Consider the following 16,307-nt stretch of genomic DNA (forward strand, 5'->3'; position numbering starts at 1 on the left):
TGTCATAGGCTGCCAGTAAGGAACCCGTTGTTTTCTTTCATCCCTTCTCTCTCTCCCCTGCCTTATTTCAGGTCCCGGGGCACCCCTTTTCCCCTTTGGACCCATATTGTGCCGTCCCCCTGTGACATTCACCAAGAAGGGTACCCAGGGCACCCCAGGTCCTAGACCCTTCAAAGAGTCTAGTGCTGCTATTAGCAGAAGGACTCTGGTGTTTTACAGCAAAGACCGAGGGAACACTCTGAGAGCCCGCAAGGGTAGGACCAGGGCCTGAGAGTCTACAAAGACTGGACCAGGGGCCCAGACAAAGGCCTAGCACCCCAAACCCCCTACCCTCTAGGGGCAGCCTCCTTGTCCAATCATAACATCAAGGTGTGGCAGGAAAGACAATAGGGTATGACCCTGAGAGCCCAGATGGAAGCAGGCAAGACAAGGCCTAGGTGGATGCCAAGGGGATGACTTTACCACCCTAGCACTGGACCCTCTGCACCGTAGTAATGTAGAGCTCAACACAGGTTGATCATGTGGGTATTTTGGTCCTAGGCAGACTGCTACCAAAACCTGGTTTAGTTTAAAGCAGTAACTGCAGAGTAGACACTCAGTGCCTCAGCACAAAGACTCTAGAAACACTCATGGACAAGTATAAAAACCAGTGAGAAAACAGTAAGACAGGGAGGGCTTTGCAATTGGTTACTCACAGCCAGGCTAGGTGCTTGAAAAACTATGATCATGAATTAATAATTCAGCAAGATATAGAAAGTATTATATTAATTAGAATCTAATAAATAATAAAAGAGATGAAGGATGATGACCTGATTCCCACTAATACCAAGGCTCACCAATACCAAGGCCCCTTTACAAGGCATTATCAATGTACACTGTGCCCTTAGGATAAATGAGAAGCAAGCCCTGAGTCTTTACTTCATGAACTATACAGAGATGAAAAAAGGAGGGCTGTGAGACTGGGTCCCTGTCTCAGCAGACATGTGCACACTGGTCTGCTATCAAAGAGGTTTGTGCAGTTTGAATATGCTGTCCACAGGAAGGAGCTGAGGGGAGCGATAATGTGTCATGAGATGCAGTCCCTTCTTGTATTCTGACCTGCAGGTAATGGCTCTATGGGGCAGAGTTGTACTGCTACCCAGCATGTCCACAGGTGCCAGATAGTAGAATGACCTTCAGGAAAGGTTAGCTGTGAAAGAAGCAGAGGTAACTCTCACAATTAAGCAGTTGCAGACCAAGCAGTGGCAGCACCACCAGGATGTCGTGAGGACAGCAGATGGCAATGGTTTCCCTCCTGAAAAGCCACATATGTCCTTTGATGGTGCTGTGACATGTGAGTACATATCACCATTATAATAATGTTGCCCAGCCATGGGTCTACACATCCTCAATAGCGGAGCAGGCAGAAAAAGATATTAGAATCTCAATGGCTGTGAAGATGAATGAAGGCTGCACTGCAATAAGATGCCCAGTTGTCTTGGTCTCCTTGCCATTGGATCAAGGTTCTGTCAAGAGCCATAAAGAAGCTGATGTGTAGTAGTTGATTCATGATAAAAGTCATGAACAGGCATCTTCCATGAAAACACCTTTTTCCAGCTGTAGCAGGGGGCCATCTTGAGTCAGTCCAAACATTGGCCGACCCACCTGTCTAAGTCAGTCCACCCAGATGACTTTCCTGCCACACCTTTGTTGTAACTAATAAGTTGTTCCTAGGTGGGAGCCTGTCCATTTAATGCCCTAATGTGCACATGTCTGCTGAGACAGGGACCCAGTCTCACAGCCCTCCTTTTTTCATCTCTGTGTGATGGTGAGTCCATGATCTGTGCATTTGGTCAAGAGAAGGATGCCACTGGAGTTGACCTTTCCTACTTCTTCCTTGCCAACGATTCCATTCCAGAGATTAGAGTCCCTTCTGACCGTGGTGTTGAAATCACCACAAAAATGAGAAGAACAAGTCTGTCTCCCTCTGGAACATTAGAAGGGACTAGGTCAAGGTTGGCATAGAATTCTTCCTTGGTTTCATCGGCGGTGTGCACATGGCTTCATGCTGTCCCTACACTGCATCCATTGCCTCACAGATAGCATCACTATATGGCTCTGGCCCCACACTGGGCCCCACTGGATGCTGACCTGAATCTCTCCTTCTCAGGCAGCCTAACCTCTACCCTCATACTGGGCTGCAAGCCCCCCAGACTCCTTTCCCTCTTGGAATTGACCCCCTCTGGCAGTGGTGAGGCATAGGAGGTGCACAAGGGTTCCCGTGCACCCCCTGGGGGTGCTGGTGCACCCCCTGATAGACAGCATTCAGGCAGGGTGGGGGAACAGGTGAGAGTTCCAGTGCCCGCTCTGAGAATGCCAGCCAGGGAGTGAGGGCACCAGGAGAAGCAATCCCCGTGGTCCCCCTGTGGCCAATTGTGCTCACTTGGAAGTGCCAGCGGCATGCCTAGAAGTGCCAGCAGCACACTGCTGCCACTTGTGGGTTGGTGAGATTGGCTGCGGGTGGACCTCCCCCAGTTGCTGACTGGTGAGTGGGGGGGGAATGCCCCCCCCCCACACAACTCAGGAGGCACCAGTTGCCCATGCCCGCTGGGACTCTTGGCTTCACAGGCCATGGCCTCACATCTAGGCCAGTCAGGATTTCAGGCCTGTAGCTCTGGCTGTCCCTCTCTGTGGGAACTCAGGCCCTTTGACTGTCCTGGTCCTGGCCCCAGCACTGACCAGTTGAGGTTTTATGGGTAGGTTCTTGGCAGTTAGCCCTTTCCTGTACAGGTATACCTTTTTAGGCACCTCCACACACTGCCCTCTCTCTGTGAGCTTGTGGACCACATAGTTGCTCTGGACCCCTCCTGGGCCTGCTATTCTGCCCTCATTGGGCTCACTCACTCTCTGCCACTCACCTGGCCTCTATTCCAGCCAGTCTATGTGCAGTCCTTCAGGCCCTACACAGACCCTACTCTATGCAGCCTTTGGCTCTCACTGCGCCCCGACTGGGACCTTTGGCCCCACCTGTTCTCTTCTGTCAGGGTGTGATCCCCTAGCCTTTTCCCCTCCTCTGGGTCACCCACAAGGCAGTGGGGATTGAGGCCTTCTGGAGCCCCATACTCACCTTTTAGTGGGGAAGCCTAGGTATGGCATTTCCTGGAGACTGCCCTACCACAGGCTGCCCCACCACACCATCCAACCCCAGCAGAGTGTAGTTTTAAGTCATTCCTCAAGTCCAGGAACCTCCTCCATCCCCATAGTTCCTACCTTAACCTCCAGGTGTTCAGGGACCAGCAGTACTCTGGCAAGATGTTCACCCTTCAGTTCCCCAGTTGCTACTGCCCAGCTCTGCTCTCAAGGCCAGTCTTATACCATGATTGCCTAGCCCTACACAAATAAGGCAGCATCCTGGGTGCCATGTGACCCTCCTGATTGGGTCTGTTCCCACCTGCAGGCTGATCTGGAGCCCGCTCAAGCCTTTAAAGTAGCAGGCACAACCTGTGCTCTGCCATACCAGCACATTCTTCAAACCCTTTAGTGACCAGCTAAATGGTGATGGGAGCAGGACTGTGAGGTCTGAAAGCTCCTAGTCATGACCTGGCACAAAGGAAGCAGTTATAAGAAGGCTGTCTAGCACTTGGATGAGACAGGAGTGCAATCTGGCTGCTTTAACTGTGACTGAGCAGCCCTCTTCAGGATCTGCTCTGCTCACCCCACATGAGGGGGATAAAAAGGGTTCCATAACCATAGCCTGTCTAATACAATATTCTGTATTTCTTCCTGACTGGATAACTGTGTCTGATAGGATCATCTTTACTGCAGTTGAAAATACCAGCAAAATAGACCATCGTTTTTGGGACCTGGAACATTAAGACCCTCGTGGACAACCCTAATAGTAAATGCTCTGCAATTGTGAGCCAAGAATTCAGGCAACACATCACTGATGTAGCTGCACTAAGCAAGACCTGGTGAATGGGAGATGGGCAGCTCAAAGAACATGAAGGCAGCTATACCATCTGGAAGGGTAAACAGGAAGCAGAACATCAACTTCATGGTGTTGGTTTTGCTATTAAGAATCAACTCATAAGCCAACTCAATGAGTTCCCTGTTAGAATTAATGAGCACCTCATGACTCTGTCATAAACTGCCTGGAAGCCAATATGCCACTGTCATCAGTTCATATGCCCTGGCTCTTGCCACCGCCGATGAAACCAAGGAAGAATTCTATGCCAACCTTGACCTAGTCCCTTCTAATGTTCCAGAGGGAGACAGACTTGTTCTTCTCATTTTTGTGGTGATTTCAACACCACGGTCAGAAGGGACTCTAATCTCTGGAATGGAATCATTGGCAAGGAAGAAGTAGGAAAAGTCAACTCCAGTGGCATCCTCCTCTTGACCAAATGCACAGATCATGGACTCACCATCACACAACATCCTGTTCCACCATGAAAACAGGCAAAAGACATCATGACAATGCCCACAACCTAATCATTGATATCTGATTGACTATGTCATCATCTGCTCCTGGGATCACAAAGATGTCTGCATCACCCAAGCTATGCTAGGAGCTGGACTGATCACCAGGGATCCTGGTTTTCTCTAACAAAAAAATCCCTAATTTTTGGATTTAAAAAAGTAACCCAAAATTCACATCTTTCCGTGACTAAAATGAAACACCACTATGTATATGTCTGTATATTAGTGGTGTTTCATTTTAATCATAGAAAAATGTGGATTTTGGGTTACTTATTTTAATGCAAAAATTGGGGATTTTTTTTTTGATCAGAGAAAAGCAAGATCCCTGCTGATCACTGACTCATCCATTCAGTTATGTCACTCAAACTGACTCCCAAATGATGGCTGCAGCAGAAGCAATGCCAACGAAAGATCAATGTTAAAGGATTCAAGGACCCAAGCATGCAAGACCTCTTCCACCAGTGCCTCAACAAAAAACTGGTGAATTCAAATTAACAACAATGGGAGAATGTCAGCAGCATGTGGAATACCCTCAAGACCACTGTCATCAGTGCCTGTGAAGAGACACTTGCATTCTTTACCAGAAAACATCAATGCTTGTTTGATAAGAATGAATGGGAGATCTAAAAATAGATTGATCACAGATGCAAGGCCTTTTGTCCTTGGCAAAACAACACCAACTCAAAGCAAAAGAAACCAAATCTCCAATAAGCCAAGGCAGAGGTCCAAGGAAGGACCTGAGATATGAAGAATAAATGGTGAGAAGACAAACTAAGAAGATTCAACATCTTGCTGACATCAACAATATGCATGGTTTCTCCAGTGCCACCAAAACCATCTACAGTCGCAGCACTCAGAGACCAACCCCCTTGATACCTAAGGATGGAGGAGACCTGATCAAGGAAAGAGGAGCCATCAATGCCTGAGGGAAGGAGAATTCTGGAGACCTTCTCAATCAAGACTCTGCTGTTGATGAGAGTATTCTCAACTGCATCATGGAACATCAAATCAGAGATGATCTTAGAATGCCTCCAACCTTTGGTGAAGTAAGGAAAGCCATCAAGCAGATGCAGAACAACAAGGCTTTTGGGGCAGATGGAATCCCCAACAAAATCTTCCAACAGGGAGAGAGGAGCTCAGATCACATCTTCATGCTCTCATCTTCAAGATATGGAATGAGGAGGAAATCCCAGATAACCTCAGGGACACCGTGATTGTGACAATCTTCAAGAAAGGAGACAAATCCAACCTTGAAAACTATAGAGGAATCACTTTGCTGTCTACCATCACAGAACCCTCCTGAACCGTCTCCTTCCACTTGCTGAAGAGCTCCTCCTGGAATCTCAGGGTGGGTTTACGGCATCAAGAGGCACAACTTACATGACAACATAAACCTCTTTACATTGCTGTCTTTGACCTCAAAAAAGCTTTCAACTATTGGCCAAGAAGTGTTGTCAACCGTCCTTCTGAAGTATGAATGCCCACTGAAATTTGTGACCATCCTCTGCCTGCTCCGTGACAGTATGGAAGTAGTGGTTCTCAGTAATGGATCCATCACAAATCCTCTTGAGATTAAAATGGGACTTCAGCAAGGCTGTGTCATTGCTCCAATATTACTTTCTGTGATGCTACATCTGACCACCAACAAGCTTCCAGCCGGAGTGGAACTAAACTGCTGAATGCATAGTAAGCTGTTTGACTTCAGCCAACTCCAAGCCAAAACCAAGACCACCCTAACCTCAACCATTGAACTCTAATATGCTGATGATGCTGTAGTGTGTGCTCACCTAGAAGCAGACCTTCAGACAATTGTCAACAGCTTTACCAAGGCATACAAGAAAGTGGGACTCATGCTTAACATTCAGAAGACTAAGGTCCTCCAGCAACAAGCTCCTAAGGAACAGTCCCCAGCTCCAGTAATCCAGATCCACAGGGAGACTCTGGAGAACACTGCATATTTCCCATACCTTGGAAGCCATATCTTGCAGAAGGCTGATATCGATGAAGAAATCCAACATTACCTCAAGTGTGCAAGTGCAGCCTTTAGATACCTGAAGAAATGGGTGTTCAAAGATCATGATATCAAATCCGAAATCAAGGTCACGGTTTATCAAGCAGTCATGATCCCCACTTTGGTGTACAAAGTGGAGACATGGACAACATACAGGAAACTTCCCAATTTGTTGGAGAAGTACCATCAACAATGCCTTGGAAGATCCTTCGGATCCAGCTGGAAGACAGATACACCAACATTAATGTCCTCCTGCAAGCAAATACTATGAGTATTGAGGCAATGATCATCCAACATCAACTTCATTGGGCCAGCCATGTCATCCAGATGTCCAACTCCAGACTCCCAAGCCAAGTTTTATTCTCCAAGCTCAACTGAGGCATATGCTCAAGAAGGCAGAGAAAGCGCTTCATGGATGTCCTAAAGGGCAACTAAAAAAAATGCAACATTAATGTCAACTTGTGGGTAACTATCACCCAGGACCACTACAAATGGAGGAAAAGCCTGCTGCAGGGATCTCAGTACTTTGAAACCTCACAACAAGAATAGGAGATGGAAAAGCAGGAGCAGCAGAAACAGTGCGTTGTGGACCAAATTAGGAATCCAGTGCTACCCACCCTACACGGAAACACATATCCAAGCTGCAGTGGAGTCTATCAATCCTGTGTAGGCCTCATTAGCCATCTTTGGACACACAGATAAGACAATCATCCTTGACTGTAAGGGACTGCTGAAGAAAAAATGTACGTCTCCACAGAGCCCCTTCCTCAGAACTGCAATTACATGCCACCATCCTAACAATAAGAAGTAAAAATCTGGAATTTTGAGTAGTTTGGCCTTATGGTAAAAATATGTTGGACTCCTCTTTATAACAGGATCTGATGTGCCCACATGCACATATGCATATATACACATGCAAACATTATGAGAAATCCCAAAGGCATCTTTTAGCCAGAATGATGAGAAGTAATAAGCCTTAAAAATTCAGCTGATTCTCAAAATGACCAGAAGAAAAGCTAAATGTTTCTCAGCATCATGATTATTTTCTCCTACGCCTTTTCAGTTATTTCTTTTTAGCCCATTCTCTTTCCTTCAGTCTCCTTCTTTTCTTTTTCATATCACCAATCTCTTTCCAATTTTTAACTCACTCAGTTCTCTCCCTTATTATCTCCACTACCTTTCCTTTTATGCTTTTGTCTTTCTCTTTTTTCTTATCCTTCTTCCATCCTCTCACCTACTGTACCTAGTCCTTTACCTTTTTTAACCCTTTCTAATTATTTCAGTGGACATTCCTAAAAAGTAATTTGTCTGGGACTTTACTGGGCATGTCTGCATTTAAAATGAAGTCTGCATCATTACACAAGCGACACCTATACACATGCAGCAAGGCTGCTTCAATGCGCTGTAATTATAGCACATCAGAGGAGACTTGATTAATCAAGTCTGCTGGAACGTGGTAATTACTGCATGCCAGCAGATTTCAGCATCTCATGTATTAGTGTCTCTGCACTGAAAAACAGTGGTGGGGGCACTTTAACTAAAGCTACCTCAGCAAGATATAGTTAAAGCACCCCTACTGCCATCTTTCAGCACAGAGATGCAGAGACATGATATGCATCTCAGAGCCTCTCTAATTAAAGACCGCCCGCCCCGAGCACATGTATAAAAGTGCAAGTACAGCAATTCCTACAGCAGTGAAGCAGTTCTAAACCTGAAAGCCACCCTTTTGAGCCACCAGGGAATACTACAAGATGCACTTCAGGCACCTAAAGTGTTACCAAAGCATCACGGAGCACCACAACGGTGAGCAATCCCATGAGTAAAAAGTGCTCAAAGTGGGTAAGTGTGGCAACATTGAACTCTAATAAAAATGAGATAATTTGGTTATCTTTAATGTTCTTCATGTGTGACATGAGATATCCTGGATGTGGTAATTTGCTCATGTGAGTTTGGTGCCATAAAAGGAACTCAGACATGCTTTACTGCTTAAACTATGTGGCTGAGCCCAACAAATAACCCCATAGAATGACTTCACACTTACTAACTTTTGTGCGCTTCCACCTACACAGTCCTTCTTCAGCTACACTGAAAAACATGAAAAATGAAAAAGATCAGAAAAATGTTTCCAATTGGACTGAGTCATCTTTACTTTCAATCTTTGAACTTCATCTCATAAAGTATTGTGTAGTTCAGTATCGAATACAGACAAACTGTCCAGCAAAAACAGAAAAAATACACAAACATGCTTGCAACATCAACATCTTTCTATCCTCAAAACCATAGTACATATTACTACTAGTAGTACTGCTGCCAATAATACCTATTAGTTGAACAAAATGAAAGGCAAGTGATCATTTTATCTAAACCAGAGGTTTCTAAATGCTTTTGTATTGCATACCCCCCTTCCAGATTTACCAAATACCGGCACACCCTTACCAGCATGCTTTATATTTCAACCCCTTCAATGCCGATCATTATTATCATGAAAATTATCATTAAATCTCCCTTTACACAATTTCTCCTCAGTGCCCCCCAAAGATGTCTTTCATACCCCGGGTGAATGCATAGCAGTTTGGGAAGCCCTGCTCTAGACCAACCATTAGAAGGGCACAAAACGTCTCATTATGCTGGAGTGGATCATGTAATTATAGCAACAATGGGCCACTTGCGTTGCATGGGATTGTGTCCATTCCTTTACTGAATGCTCAAAGTTTACAAGGAAATCAACTTGAATGGATCACTCAAGTGAAAACATACAATAGTGTGCAAATACTTAGTCGTATAGGCAAAAAAAATTGAATCACTGAATGGTAGACCCACTGCAGTTATAAACCCAATAATTATTTTTATTTAAGAAACTTCAAAGAGGAACTTTCAGACTTTAGGATAGAAGTAATGTTTATGTGATTTCTCCTGTTTTTTTTTAAAATTGGAATGTTTGGAAAACTTTGCTTCATAGTCCAGTTCGTTCTTTGGTAGACAACCTGCAATGACATCATAATCCTGTGCTACATCCTACTTTTGCCAAGGAAAACACTGTGATAAGATAAATCCAGCATTATGATTCTACAGCAGCAGATAAACTGTGCCCATTTCTTCCCAAACCTTAGATTTCTATTTGTTTATCTAGCTGGCTAGCAGCTTGCAAAACGTTTATCAGCATTTTATGAGGACCAGATTTATTTCCAAAGGTTTTAGTTACTTAAAGGAGCCAGGCTTTTTTCCTAGTGGGATTCAGACTAGTGGAAACCTGAGTACCACTACTGCTCACTCCTGTCTGCCTCTTTAGAACCTGAAATACCATCTTATAACCATGTATACCATCTATACATCTGGCTCTGTATGCTTAATTGTTAGGCAGACTAAGGCTTTGTCTACACAAGAAAATTGTCCTGAGATAATTTAGAGCAGCCTTTAATGTGAAATAGTTAAATGACTGCAAAAGGTGAGGAGGAACCCATTTATTGCACGTTGAGAATCTTCTTTGATTTAGTCCAGCTAGTTCCTAATAAACTTAAACTGGAATAAGTCACTTTCATTCTAGCACTCGGTATGCAGGGCTCTTTACTGGTGTAACAATTTCTGTTTAAATCCACAGCAAAAGTTATATTGATATAGGTTTTTCACATGAGCATCATACCAGGAGGGTTTTTAAGAAGCCCCTAAAGGTGCATCTACACTGTATTCCTGACACCAAATCTGGTAGTCTTGTTAGTCTAAACAATTTGTTCTTGTAAAAAAAAAAAAATTAAGGTTATGAAAGTCAACATGATGTTGGATAATTCCATCATTCTAGGAGAAGTAAACTTCTGCTGCTGATGAGTACCAGGGTGGCAGCTCCCATAATTCTGGTCACCACATCCATTGAGGATTGGCTTAAATGCAGAAAGATTCAGAAGATCATTCCAATACAAAAAGTCTAACACCATCAGTGTAAGCACTATGCCACAAATCTCTAGTTGCAATACCCTAAGCATGCATCTGTATGGATCAAAAGTCATAGTGAAGAAATAAATCTCTTCACATGGTCAACATGGATTGTTTACATCAGATATTCAAAAGTGAAGCAGTCAGACAAACCAAAGAATGTGATCTTGGAACTACCGAGAGCTGTGCAAATAGTACAGGGCAGTGCATGAACTTCCTCTGGCCATGTTCTGAGAGTGCTGGATAACTAGTTTTCACTGCAAGCTCTACTGGAGTCATCTCAAGTCCAAAGGGAGAGATGCTGACCCAAAAGGATCCTTTGCAGTACATTAAGGACAACAGGCATAATCACTCAGCAGGGCACCTGTGGCAGCTGCCATATATTGGGGCAGCAGTAACTTCTGGTTGACACCAGTGGCAGTGCATTTGTGTGGTGGTGGCAGCAGCAGTTCCCCCCCTCCCCAGCCACACACACACACACACACACACACACACACTCACTTCCCCTACCTACCAAGTTGGTGAACAGGGCAGCTTCCCCAGTCACCCTAGCCAGTTACACAAATGTTAAACACTAAAGATTAACAACTGGAACAAGTTAAAGGAATAGGCCCAGGATGAGTCTGGTTGATGATAACTGACCTTTGCCTCCTGATCCAACCTGACCTGACAGTGCAAGTCAGCTAGGTTGGAGTTGACTTGTATATTGGTTTAAATCTAAACAGTATTTATTTGTACTTACAAGTTGCATGCACAAGGTAAAGCAAAATTAACCAGGGATATACTGAAGTGAAAGCATCCAAACACACAGTTTGAACAATTTGTCTTTAGTTAAACCAATTCCACCTTAAGTTCAGTCAATGCTTCTTTTTGTATGAACCCACACTTACAAACATCAGCAATGGACGTTGGGCTCTGAAATCACTTAGACTTATTTGAAAATCCCACCTTAAAGCAGTTGCAACACAATTTCCACTTTATTAAGCCTCCTTGATAAGGACTCTTCATGAAAGGAGAACCAAAGTGTTCAGCCTGCCTAGGAGATTTGCCTCCCCTAGCCTGCCAAAAGATTTAACCTCAATGGATGTCAGACACTGGTTACTGCCAGCCAAAGAAAATGTGCCAGGCAGCTAGAGAGACAGAGGGGGCTGTATGAGAAGGGAAACACCAACCTCAAGTTTATTTGTTCATTTTCACTCATTCTAGTATGAAATGCAATAAGCAGATGTCAAGGCACCAGTGGTGTAAGTATAGAGACTTTAAAAGAAATGAAGAAGAAGAAAAGCATACAGCAAAACAGAGAAGGGATAGCTCAGCTCTTGATGGTTATTACTAAGGGTTCTTTTCTCTCTAAATACATGGCAGGAAAAGAACAGGCAAAGATGAAAACACTTTCACCTCAATTGCTTATTTCAAAACACGTGTGAACTGGATGGGAAGGGGGACCCCAACTCAGACTCCCTGTCTTTATAGAACAGTAAAAAACAGGTCTTTCATCTGCCCCTTTGATGAATGTCTTTGGCCCTATCTTCCAGGCAAGGATCAATACCCATTTCCTAAGACATTTATTTAGGGATTTAAAACTGCCAATTGAGTCCTGCCTAGGGAGATTTTTTTTTCTATTAAAAAAAAAATCATCTCAGTCTGATATTTTCTCCCCTCTCATTTGGTTCCCCCCCTCCCACGCCCCGTTATTTTTTATCTTGCAGGTTTCCTCTCTTAAATTCTATCCTTCCCTTACCTCTGTGCCTCAGCTTCGTGCTTTCTGCTACAGCTGTGGTTTAGACCAAATGATTCACATCATTATTCAAGCAAGTTTCAGCACAGTTGGGGAGACACCTATTTTATACAAGAGGGGTTAATCACTGGGGCTCAGAGTCTACAGTGCAATAGATTTCTTTAATAAAGTTCTTTTGCATGCTGCTTTCTCCTGGAGGGATAAAGAGTGCAGCATTTCAGTATGTAAAAGGGTTTCCAGATAATACAGTGCTTCTTTTTTCACCTTTCAGAAGCACTTCAGGCCAAATGCAGCTCTATTACCCCATACAACTACTGGTTTCAATAGGACTGGAGAGATGAGACTGACAACAGACTTTAACCCTTTCTTCTTTAACCTAAAAGGATTCTCTCCAGGCTTGTGTGACTGATTGTACCCAGACACAGCTTTGGAGATAAATTTACTACTTCTGATTTTTTTTTTTAACTCTCCAGCAGTCATGTTGACATGACCCATACCACCACATCCAAGATGGACAGGGCTCCTGAAGCTCATCAAAAACTGCTTGTGGAATAGTGAGAATGAGTCACTACTGGAGCAGGATTTCCCAAACATTATCATGGGCCAGGGCCTAGGAAAAAAAACACCTGAGACCTTTCCTACCCTAATTGCTTTTAACAGCATAGGTGGATGATGAGAGAGAAGTGAATGTGAAAAAAACAATTCTGAAAGAAGCCGGTATTTTGGAAGTATTTCTTAAAACTTGTGAAAAACAAAAGAATGTTACTATATCTTGGTCTCTTAGTAGCTGGAACAACAGAAGAATCTCTTCCAATATTTCTCCTTCTTAAATATAAAGAAATTATGCCAAAAAACCCCAAAACTAAACACCCCCCTCCCCCAAAAAACCCACCTTTCATATACAAGTTCAATACTTCTAAAAAAATGGAAACATGACTTCCAACAGCCCAGGAAAGATAGCTTTTATTTAAATAAGGGCCAAACACTTTTCTGCAATATTGGGGTACAAGTGAGATTGCTGATCCTCAAATTATTGATTCCAGAAGACTGGTACTAGCCAACAGATTCTCTAAAGAATATGCAATGTGCCCATATGTCACCCTTAAAATAAAGAAGCTTCATAAAGCAGTTACCCAATATTAAAGATGGACAGATACTGTTGCATCTACAAGACTGAAATTTTCCACAAGAAAACCAGTCTTGTTCCTTCTTTTTCTAGTTTCATTCCCTGGAAAATGTCGATATTTCAACATTTAATCAAAATTTGGGGTGAAAATAACTACCAGAATTTTCCAAAGGATGCCAAAATCCTGTTTCTGGAAAATCATATGGCATTCAAAATCTACAGTACAAGGAGATGAGGGGGTGCCAGACAAACAGTTTGCTATAGAAGTAATAATGATGCATTAGGCTACTGAGTAACCTTATAATTTCTGAATGGGTAACCTGTACTTCCCTGCTAAGCCAATCAGATCCAAAGACTGGGAAGAAATATGTCCTGATATATGGATCGGGGCAGTGTCACCTAAATATTAAAAGGTGGGACACCCTTTAAAGAGAAGAAAATAGGGTGCTTCCAATGCATTAGGTCCAACCGCATTGCACTCTGGCAAATATTTAAAAGAACAGACAGGTTGAGCTGTCTATTTTAAAGACCAGATAAAGACATGAGAAGAGACACTGCCATCTTTATAACTAAGTTCACAGCACATTCTAGTCCAGTTTGTTGGTGCTGATACCAACTGAAATTACATTTCCTTGGCTTTCTTTTTTCCTCTGTTTTAGTAGTTTATTTAAATATAGAAATAGCTTGGTTGTCTTGGAGCATATCGTTTCTGTGATCTTCCTGAGACAGTAAAAACTTGGCCATGGAAAGTGCCACTAACAGCAGATAGTATACCATATGGTATAAACTGAGCCCTGGGCCTTAGAGTAACCAAGATGTAGCAACCTATTGGTATTCACAGATAAAAGCCTCCTGCCTTAATGTCTATTTGTTGCAATGAGATGGGAAATAAACACAACTGGAAATCATTATGGGTTGTCATTTTATTTTTAGCCTCTCTTTTTTTGTTTGCCAAGTGCACGTGAAATGAAACATAAAATTAGAGAGGACCTATTCGGTCACCTTCCATCTCAAATATCTCCTTATGAATCCCAGACCAACCCATGTGGGGTATTGTCCAGCATGTCGTGCCAGCTATGTTTCTCTCTCACAGAATATGAAGTTTCTCCCATTCATTCTGGAAACCATTCCACTCCCAAAGGTGTAGAGTCTCAAACTAGGAGCTGGGTTGCAAGCATTTTACTTTGCCCATATGTTTAACCAGGTGTTGGGGTTGAAGTAGTAAGGGTTTCCAGTGTGGCGAAGGTTGAGAACCACTGGTTTAAAAGTTCTTGCTCTTGCAATAAGTACATCCAGTCAGCCTAAATGTTTCTTTCATTCCAATCCACACTCCCCCCCACTACACATTTGGCACTATAAACTATTCCACTCCTTCTGCTGTTTACACCATTCATATGCCACAAAGCTCAAGCTATTTAGAGCATCAGTAAAAGGGGTGAAGGGGTACCAAGAGCAAAAGTTCCTGAAAATCTCTGGCTTCAAGCCCTGAAATGTAAATGTGTGAGCTTGAGCACATCAGCCTATCTCAACTGCTGTGGTCCTACAGGAAGCGGGAGTCACGCCAAACAGCCATAAAGATACAGATAACTTTGTAAACCAAATAAAATAACTTCAAACTGAACTCATAAGTGACCTGGAAGCCTGTTCAAAACCGGGAGCTACTACGTATACTTTCTGCAAGAAATATACTTCACCAAACAAGCTGTCTTATTCTGCCCTGGGCGTTGTTTCCAAAGGGCTTGTCTACACTGTGGTAGTGGTTGGTCCCAATGAGGACTGGCCTGAGCATACCCCACCCACCCATTCCTACAGACTTGCTTGGAATCCGAGTTCACCAGTGAAGCTACTCTAGGTTTCTCATCAGAAACCACTGCCAGGCCCACCAAAAACAATGGAATCACAAGTAGGCACAGAGGGCTGAGCCTGAGGCCGCCCAACTGGCAAACTTCTGGCCTTGGAACATGCCTGTGGGCATATGGGCATGCTTACCCTATCCCTGACAGGGACACGTCACTGCTGTCGTGTGGATAAGCCCAAAGAGTCTACAGATATCAAGTCCCCAGCAGACTGTATGGAAGTGATCCCCACTAGAAGCGACAGAACCCAGAAGAAGGGCACATGTAAAAGAAAAGACAACAGCCTCCTTTAACATATCCTGATTTCAGTCAACTATAGCGAAAGTAGACTGCTAAATAAAAACACAGAAAAGGGAGGCATGTTTTCAACTGTATAACCCAGGACTAAAAAAATGCTGAAACACCACCACCACCACCAAAAACCCTTTCAGTCCTTAAAGCATAGAAAAGCTGCTACAAACGAACACTAAAGGAAACAAGCCCTGCAGTTGTAAGCATTTACATTCTGTCCGCAGGAAATGTTCAACTCTACTAATGTCACTGCAATTCAGAGATGCCATTAAAAAAGGAACTGGCACAAGAATAATTACTCTGCTTTATTGTAATGCCTGCTTCCTTGCCAAAAGGTGCTGCTTCATTTTCTGTTTTATTATGTTTGCAAATTTGTACTTTGCATTTGTTCACTTCTCCAAACAAGAAAATACTAAATGAATGTATGTTAAAATATCTCCATTCTCTACAAATGCATGCATACCCTAGCAAAAATTTTCAACTGAATCATGCTGTTGCAAAACTGAAGTAACAGAGTATTGAGCCCCTTGGGCCAGATCCTGAGGTGGCATAAATTTACATCTCTCTCAGCTTCAGTGGCACTATGGTGAACTGCTGAGAATCTGCCCCTTTGTCTCTGACAGAAAACTACTCTCTGCTGTGCCTTCCAAGTGCATCATCACTTGGCTCCATTACAGCATCAGTAATGTTGGACTACATATTCAAACCAGTGGAAAAGCATTTATCGTCATGAAACACACCATGCAGACAAAAGGCTATCATTATTTGGTGCTTATTATTCTACAGTATGGCAAGAAACACAGGTTTTTTTCCATAATGGTTGGTACTACATTACTAACTGATAGGAGACCAAGTAAAAACTCATGTGCTATGAGGAAGCTGATTGACAATACTATTATC

Source organism: Crocodylus porosus, unplaced genomic scaffold, assembly GCF_001723895.1.
Source record: "Crocodylus porosus isolate Cpor-Errol unplaced genomic scaffold, CroPor_comp1, whole genome shotgun sequence".
Lineage (NCBI taxonomy): Eukaryota > Metazoa > Chordata > Crocodylia > Crocodylidae > Crocodylus > Crocodylus porosus.